The sequence below is a fragment of the Camelina sativa genome, chromosome 4, assembly GCF_000633955.1.
Source record: "Camelina sativa cultivar DH55 chromosome 4, Cs, whole genome shotgun sequence".
Lineage (NCBI taxonomy): Eukaryota > Viridiplantae > Streptophyta > Magnoliopsida > Brassicales > Brassicaceae > Camelina > Camelina sativa.
Window position 1 is genome coordinate 28,935,303 of NC_025688.1, and position 10,281 is coordinate 28,945,583.

Below are 10,281 nucleotides of genomic sequence, written 5' to 3' on the forward strand. Positions count from 1 at the left end.
AGTCTGAATTTGCAACCACCACCAAGAGAGCATATGACTTCCGATTTCTCAGATCCCCATCTTGAATACTTCACATTAGTTCCTTCCTTAAGCGCATACTCAACAACAGCTTCCTTGAACAAAGGTATGCTGTCAAATACCTGCCCCAATCTTATCTCTCCACTGCCTTTTTTGTACCTAAGGTGTTTTTCGGATCCACCATCCTCATCATCTGAATTCTGAGGAGTGGCCTCAGAATCACAAGCCTCATCTTCCTCATCATCATCTCCTCTACCGAAACAATCCTCCTCATCACCACCTCTAGGAGACCAAGCTCTATCGTTGCCTTCACCATCTCCACCATCATTGACTCCTTCTTGACCAGCTCTATCATTGCCTCGATCTTCACCAGCTCCATCATCATTGTGTTCTTCTTCACCATGTCCATCATTAGAAATCTCATCCTTCTCCACATAGAGTTCTATTGATCTTGTCCACATCGCAGCTGAACACATTCTCTGGAAATTATCGGATCCATCATACAACAACTTCAACTCTGAGAACATCTCGTAGGGATATTTAAACCATATCCTTTGCCCAACCATAGACAACCCAATCGACTCCACCATGTTTGTAAATATTGTCTCCGCCTTGCATCCAAGACTATGAGTCTCGCCTCCAACATATGCAATCACAACACCATCGGCGACTTCAAACTTTCCATTATAGTAGATTATGAAAATTGGATCTTCAGGTCTACAAAAACAAAACCAAATATTGTTCAAAACCGAGATTTACTCTTAACACACACACAAATCATACACGACTTATACAAATACCCACTATTATAACACATTTTTGATGCAATTACACAATACAATTCAACAAACTATCCAATCGATGAACTATAAGGAGCTTGAAAAAGATGAACTATGAGGAGGATGAAAATCGATGAACCGAGATTTTCTCTAACACACACACGTTAATCAATCGACAATCGACCAACTATGAGGAGGATGAAAAAGATTTTTCGAAAATTATCGGTTTGGAACTACAGGTGCGACTTCCGAACCACCTTCATCCCCGGGAATCATTGCAGTCGGCTTCAGAAGAGACAGTTTCCGCCGTAGAGAGAGTTTCGGGAGAGAGGAAGAGAGTTTTGAGAGACAAATAAAAAACGACGTCGTTTTGGCCAAAATTTTAGATTCTCTCTTTTGCCAAAACGACGTCGTTTGGATCGTTTCGTACACGTGGAATCCACGTCAGAAGGATTAAACGGAAGCTTAACAGAGTTAATCGAGAAACACGTTTTTGTATATTTTGGCACATCGATTATACTTGAGGTAGTGATTTCGAAGTTGGGGTATGGAATTCAAATATTTAGAAACATAATGTATGTTTAGGCCAGACTAATAGTCAAATGTATGAATTCAACACATGGTTATTGTGGGGGTATGAAAAAGCCGTTTTTCCAAGGGACAACTAATGAACCTATCGCTGTTCATGAAGAAAATGGTGTACCACAAGAACCATTAAGGCGATCTAGAAGGAACCGGAGATCTGCCATTTCAAATGACTATGTGGTTTATGCTGTTGAAAGTGAATGTGACTTAAGCATTGACGAAGACCCGAACACATTCCAAAAAGCCATGGAAAGTGACAATTCTGAAAAATGGTCTATCGCCGCGAAAGAAGAAATAAAATCTATGGGTGATAATAATGTTTGGGACTTAGTAGAGTTGCCAAACGGTTTCAAAACCGTTGGTTCTAAATGGGTCTTTAAGACTAAACGCGACTCGAAAGGTAACATTGAAAGATACAAGGCTCGCCTTGTTGCCAAAGGTTTCACCCAAAAAGATGGCATTGACTATAAAGAGACCTTCTCTCCAGTTTCAAAGAAGGATTCTCTTAGAATTGTTTTGGCTTTGGTGGCTCATTATGATCTGGAGCTTCACCAAATGGATGTAAAAACTGCCTTTCTGAATGGAGAGCTTGAGGAAGAAGTATACATGGATCAACCTGAAGGGTTTGTGACCACAGGAAATGAACATCTGGTGTGTAAGCTGAAAAAATCAATATATGGTCTTAAACAAGCTTCCAGACAATGGTATTTGAAATTTAATGATACCAATACGTCATATGGGTTTGTAGAAGTTATCGTTGACCGATGCATCTACATAAAGGTCAGTGGGAGCAAGTTTGTGATTTTAGTCTTATATGTTGATGATATTTTGCTTGCTGCAAATGACATGGGTATGCTACATGATATAAAGAAATATCTATCTAAGAACTTTGAAATGAAAGATATGGGTGAGGCATCTTATGTGATCGGAATAGAAATAATTCGAGATAGATCACAAGGATTGCTAAGTTTGTCTCAGAAAGGATATATCAATAAGGTCTTAGAGAGATATAGAATGAGTGAATGCTCTGCTGGTAAAATTCCAATTCAGAAAGGGGACAAGTTCAGTAAAATGCAATGTCCAAGAAATGAATTGGAACGTAAAGAAATGGAAAGAATTCCTTATGCATCAGTGGTTGGGAGTTTGAACTATGTTCAGACATGTACTCGACCAGATATCAGTTTTGCTATTGGTATGTTGGGTCGATATCAAAGTAATCCCGGAATGGACCACTGGAAGGCTGCAAAGAAGGTTCTCAGGTACTTGCAAGGCACCAAAGAGTTCATGCTTACATACAGGAGATCTGATGACCTCGAGGTCATTGGATATTCAGATTCAGACTATGCCGGATGCGTTGATAGTAGGAAATCGACGTTTGGATATTTGTTCTTGTTAGCTGGAGGAGCAATATCGTGGAAAAGTGGAAAGCAGTCTGTCATTGCTTCTTCCACTATGGAGGCCGAATTTGTGGCATGCTTTGATGCCACGGTTCATTCATTGTGGCTGCGGAACTTTATCTCAGGGCTTCAGATTGTCGACAACATAGAGAAGCCGCTGAGAATTTACTGTGATAATTCAGCAGCTGTCTTCTTTTCAAAGAATGACAAGTACTCGAAAGGTGCTAAACACATGGAGATAAAGTACTTGTCTGTCAAAGAAGAAGTGCGGAAACATAGAGTGTCTTTTGAGCATATAAGGACGGATATGATGGTTGCAGATCCGCTAACTAAGGGATTACCACCCAATGTGTTCATTGGCCATGTAGAACGTATGGGTGTTATCGATAAGACCTTGCTGTTTTGATTATAGGATGCTTATTATGTATGAGACACTATGAATTCACTTAAAGTTATGTTTCTGTTTTATTAGACATGTTATCATTAAAGTATGTGTACACATATATGGTTTATAGATAACATAAATATTTTGAGGATTAAGGTTCTTCTCAATATAAAAGAATAATATAAAATTGGAATTGATTTGTGATACATGGAAGGGAGCATGTCGTTCAATGACGTGTGACCGCCATGATTCGATCAGTTTGATTTTATTAAAGTCATTAAAGGTTAAGAGAACTTGATATTAAAGTGCGCATTAAAGTTATTAAACCATTAAGCTGACACAAAGGCCAAGTGGGAGAATGTAAGAATATTTTATATTCTATGTGACCTATGTGTCTTTCGGTTTAATTATAAAGTTCAAGTTCATATTAACGTTTATGAATTCTAATATATAAGACGACACTGTGATGGATCGGTTTCGGTTAATGATTAGAATTGGGTGTATTGATAACCCTCTTCCCTTACCAATATATATAGTTAATATCTTTCTATGTTATTCGTATATATGATAATGTGTAATTAATCTGCGGTATTATATTAATTACATGAAAGGTCATTATACATATGTTATTAAGTGGCTGTTAAAGTAAGTGATGGTTACGTGAATGGTCATGTGGGTTCACTAGTGACTTTTGGTCACATATAAGAAGTGAAGGAACATCATATTAAGTGTGTTGTAACAGTAACAAAAGAATAAGAAAAAATATAGAAAGAGAGAAGAGTGGATTCCTTGTCCATCAAAGGAATCATAAGAGAAAGGTCAAAGGGAGGAGAAGATCAATTTGAAGACTTGGATCCATAATCAAGCAATGGATCAAGGTTAGTGCTTTCTTTTTTTCTAAGAAAGTGTTCATGGTTGAATTAGATCAAATCTAGATGATCTTTGGGATAGATTTCATGAATCTAGAAATCTGAATTTACAGCAGCTTCCAAATCCTAGAACATTTAGGGAAAACATACTGAACCAATGAAAATTTTCAGTGTAGAGATTTTTGATTTGTATGTCGTACGTAGTATTAGGGGCTGTTATTGGAGAGATTGTTTTCTAAAACTATATGGAATTGTAAATTCTAAAAATCAAAACACATAGATTTTGAAATAACATGTTTTATCCTTGAATTTGAATTCTTCTATTTTACACTTTTAAATCCATTCAATTCATTTAAAACATAATATAGATTTTGAAATCCAAAAACAAATCATTAAATGAATAACATGATATTTAAACAAATATTTGTAAATCATATAACCAATTAACACATAATTTTGATAAGTATTTTAAAATCAATAATTGAATAATAAATGTTTTTTGTTTGGATTTCCAAATTCAGTAAAATCATAAAACCAATAACTCCCTCTTACTTTATTAATTAAACAATTTACAAACCAATAACTCCCTCTTACTTTATTAATTAAACAATTTTGCAAAATACCTTACGCCACTTCACACGTGCCACTAAACTGAAAGCTTTAGAGGCTAATGTAGATTTTCTAGGTTTCACCCTCAAGCTTTCTTATGCAATTACGGCCCCACGATGGCAGTCGAACAAACAGGCTCTGTTTAGTGTCACAAATCAACAGATTTTATAGAATTGAAAAATTAGTATCAAGTTCTGAGGAAATTATCTTACTTATAGTCATTAGTCAAATTAAATGCTCTTTGGTCCCTTTTTATGCAGAGGTGGCAAAAATGCCTATTCTTCGCCATCAACATTTACTTTATCATTTTCATTTGCAATCGCTACATGAAAAAATAAAATATGAATAAGATGAACACACCTCTCTATATTATTCGCCTGACATTACTATCAATTTGTATGCAATGTGCATTGATTTCAGCTCATGACTTTAGATGGTGCCTTGCACAAGCTTAGTACAGCTAATAATACTTATCTATTTGGTGACTTTGAAGGTATTTAATATTTATGTACAATTCAATTAGACCTGAGATAACATAAAACTATGTTAAGAGTTTTACATAAATGACATGACAAAATTATTTATAGTTTGTAAAACTCTTCATGACATTTATGTAAAATTATTCATGTCATTTAATTTTCTCTAATGCTGCACAATTTAATTTTGATTGATATGTGTAGATATACATGGCTAAATTATTCAACCAACACACATTTGTAGGGTCCTTGTTAATAATGAACTTGTCTAAGTTAACTAACACTAGGATTAAAAAAAAATAGTTGCAAATAAATTTTTTATATCGCACCTCCGACAAAAATATTGAAGCCTAATCACCAAATATAGACACAATAACAGATTAGTGAGTCAAATACCCGAACCATCAAATGGACCAATACCACATGCACTTGTTCAATTTATTTCAAACACCATGGAAAAACAAGACAACGATCCTGAGAGATGGTATTCAACGCAAATAATACAAACAAACAGATCAATTTTGCAATCCCCCCAAACACCATCGAACCCTAATTTTGCTAAAAACAATTCCCAAATTCATCATGATCTACAAATAAAATCAGAGAGATTCTTACCAATAGAAACAGATTTAACCAAACTCGAATCTCCGATTTAGTGAATATAGTTAGTTGGGTTCTGATTTGATGCCACCGCCGGTGGAGATGATTGGTAACAGCCGGACACACATATGACGTCATCGATATGACGTGAGCGTGTGAGCAAAAACGAGAACATGAACAATTACAGATGTAATTTGGGCTTTTTGAATTTGGGTTTTTTGTGGGTTCGGGCCGAGCCGGGTTTTTTCATCCACCACAACATCTCTAATTACATCTATGGAAAAACAAAAGAGAAAGAACAACAATTAGATCTGTTAGGATACAAAGACTATATATTTGAAGGTCAATTTTTCTTTTAATATGTTTTAATCAAAATGACATAATCTTTTTTCCACATCTGATAAAATGGAATAAGTTTTTTTTTTTTTTTTTCCATCAATTGATCGATCTCTAGTTCACTGGTAACTGGTTTACGTAACCCTCCCAAACTTTATCCATATCTTAAATAATCTGGTTTACTTTTCTTTTGGTCAAGTTGCAAATCGACGTACTTTGGTCAGAAAGAAGTTGGCCGCTTACCAAATCAACCAACAGAAAGACTATAATATAAAATTATAAATAAAGGAATCGTTGTTGGAAATGCGCGATTAATAAGAAATTTGTAACGATTTATTGTATTTGTATTACAACCATTTTGTAATTTTACAATCACTACTCATATACACATCACTGATTACACACCTGAGACACATCTTTTATACAAAATAGTTGTTATTGAAATTTTGTGTCGCTAACATTATTTTTTTTGTATCGTACGTTGATCTTGACTATAACTAGTTAAGTACCACAATTTGTAGATGGTATCTATCATTATATTATCGTTTATTTATTTTGTTTTTGTTTTTTAGGAGACAATTCATAGGGCTGCACCTATACTTCTCTTCATTCATACGTGCACTTATTATTATTTATTTATTTATTTTTGTTAAGGACGACTAAAAGTGAAATGTCACGATTACTAGCCTTTGATTTTACACTTAAAATCTCTCAATCTGACTTATATTTGCTATGTGAGCGTACGCATATTAAATTGACGTCGCTTAGATGACGTAACCTATATGACATAATAATCAATACTATTAGACATGACTTGATATGCCAACAAGCTTGATTTCATAAAGGACATAATAATCAATACTATTAGACATAAACTATGCCATGGCAAAGACAATATCTTCATTTAATTTGAATCTTCTTTTCAGATAAATTTTGCAAAATACCTTACGCCACTTCACACGTGCCACTAAACTGAAAGCTTTAGAGGCTAATGTAGATTTTCTAGGTTTCACCCTCAAGCTTTCTTGTGCAATTACGGCCCCACGATGGCAGTCGAACAAACAGGCTCTGTTTAGTGTCACAAATCAACAGATTTTATAGAATTGAAAAATTAGTATCAAGTTCTGAGGAAATTATCTTACTGATAGTCATTAGTCAAATTAAATGCTCTTTGGTCCCTTTTTATGCAGAGGTGGCAAAAATGCCTATTCTTCGCCATCAACATTTACTTTATCATTTTCATTTGCAATCGCTACATGAAAAAATAAAATATGAATAAGATGAACACACCTCTCTATATTATTCGCCTGACATTACTATCAATTTGTATGCAATGTGCATTGATTTCAGCTCATGACTTTAGATGGTGCCTTGCACAAGCTTAGTACAGCTAATAATACTTATCTATTTGGTGACTTTGAAGGTATTTAATATTTATGTACAATTCAATTAGACCTGAGATAACATAAAACTATGTTAAGAGTTTTACATAAATGACATGACAAAATTATTTATAGTTTGTAAAACTCTTCATGACATTTATGTAAAATTATTCATGTCATTTAATTTTCTCTAATGCTGCACAATTTAATTTTGATTGATATGTGTAGATATACATGGCTAAATTATTCAACCAACACACATTTGTAGGGTCCTTGTTAATAATGAACTTGTCTAAGTTAACTAACACTAGGATTAAAAAAAAATAGTTGCAAATAAATTTTTTATATCGCACCTCCGACAAAAATATTGAAGCCTAATCACCAAATATAGACACAATAACAGATTAGTGAGTCAAATACCCGAACCATCAAATGGACCAATACCACATGCACTTGTTCAATTTATTTCAAACACCATGGAAAAACAAGACAACGATCCTGAGAGATGGTATTCAACGCAAATAATACAAACAAACAGATCAATTTTGCAATCCCCCCAAACACCATCGAACCCTAATTTTGCTAAAAACAATTCCCAAATTCATCATGATCTACAAATAAAATCAGAGAGATTCTTACCAATAGAAACAGATTTAACCAAACTCGAATCTCCGATTTAGTGAATATAGTTAGTTGGGTTCTGATTTGATGCCACCGCCGGTGGAGATGATTGGTAACAGCCGGACACACATATGACGTCATCGATATGACGTGAGCGTGTGAGCAAAAACGAGAACATGAACAATTACAGATGTAATTTGGGCTTTTTGAATTTGGGTTTTTTGTGGGTTCGGGCCGAGCCGGGTTTTTTCATCCACCACAACATCTCTAATTACATCTATGGAAAAACAAAAGAGAAAGAACAACAATTAGATCTGTTAGGATACAAAGACTATATATTTGAAGGTCAATTTTTCTTTTAATATGTTTTAATCAAAATGACATAATCTTTTTTCCACATCTGATAAAATGGAATAAGTTTTTTTTTTTTTTTTTCCATCAATTGATCGATCTCTAGTTCACTGGTAACTGGTTTACGTAACCCTCCCAAACTTTATCCATATCTTAAATAATCTGGTTTACTTTTCTTTTGGTCAAGTTGCAAATCGACGTACTTTGGTCAGAAAGAAGTTGGCCGCTTACCAAATCAACCAACAGAAAGACTATAATATAAAATTATAAATAAAGGAATCGTTGTTGGAAATGCGCGATTAATAAGAAATTTGTAACGATTTATTGTATTTGTATTACAACCATTTTGTAATTTTACAATCACTACTCATATACACATCACTGATTACACACCTGAGACACATCTTTTATACAAAATAGTTGTTATTGAAATTTTGTGTCGCTAACATTATTTTTTTTGTATCGTACGTTGATCTTGACTATAACTAGTTAAGTACCACAATTTTTAGATGGTGAGTCTGTTCGTTTCGTCGCTGCAAGTACCTGCGGCTGTGTCAACCGCAGCTATCGTTGTTCGTTTGGTTGCCGCAGGTACCTGCGGCATGACGCTGCGACAAACGCAGTTTCTAATTTTGAACGTCGATTAAATGCGGCGATTAAAAAAGTTGCGTTTGCCGCTGCTGCAGCCGTTACCGCTGCCGCCAGCGTCAACAAAACGAACAGACCCAAAGTATGAGCTTTTGACCCTTGCGTCAAAAATTGAAACCGATGCAATTATATTGACGTATAATTTAACGTCATTTGATCAACCGAAGCCAATATAATTTGCGTCATTTAGTAACCGACGTTAATATCAATATAAAACGTCGTTAAAAGCCGTTTATCTTGTAGTGCATCTATTGTAGCTTTTATTGGAATGGGATAAAGTTTAATTTTGGTTTGAATCAACTATTTTACTTCGGTAATCTTAACAACTTATCGTTAAGATCATCTATTGTAACTTTTACTGGAATGGGACTAAAGTGTAATTTTTGTTTGGATATTGTTTATTAACATGAATATATATTACCAACCAGGAAGATCGGTTCAATTCCATTCGTTTTAAATGCCACAGTCCAACGCCATGGGTGTAAGGTACAAAATGTTGTTTGGATATCAGCTTTTTGTTTACAAAGGCAAACCAAACAAAACTCTTCTTACTGCGTTTTACGATTCCAATGTTTTGAACTAAAATCATTGCTTCTTCGGGCTTGTCATCACAACCCAGCAAGGTTTTAAACTCCTCTGGCCCCCAAAAAAAGTGCAAACTACATTCCCATAACTGGCGTATATACAGAGCAAAAGAAGAATCTCAGTGTACGCTTTTTCGTATAAACAGTGCATATAGACCGGGACATTCATCCAAAAAGTGCTTCGGTGATTTTAATAAATATGTTCATACCTCAGATTCTTGATACACAAGTTTTAATATTGAATTATTATTAGATGTTGGTTTAATTTTTCTAAGCAAATACTGGAGTAGTAAACTATATGGTTATTGAAATATAATTAAAGCCTGAACTGAAACTCTCCAAACCAAACATCAAACTTGGGACAAATATCAAAAAACAATACTATAGTAATAGAAATTCAATCTAGTTGTGAAATATTAGAGGCAAGCGAGGCGAGCAAGCTGCCCTAGAAATGCATCAACCATCTTGTTTGAGAGACGAAGAGCATCCTCGGTTCTCCCAGCTTTTAGATATGCATCGATCATCGATGTGTATGTAGAAACATCAGGACTCACCAATTCGTCTGAACACATTTCTTGAAACAAGTGCTCTGCCTCAAACAATATACCCTGCTTGTTAAGCCTTGTGATAATGTTTCTGTA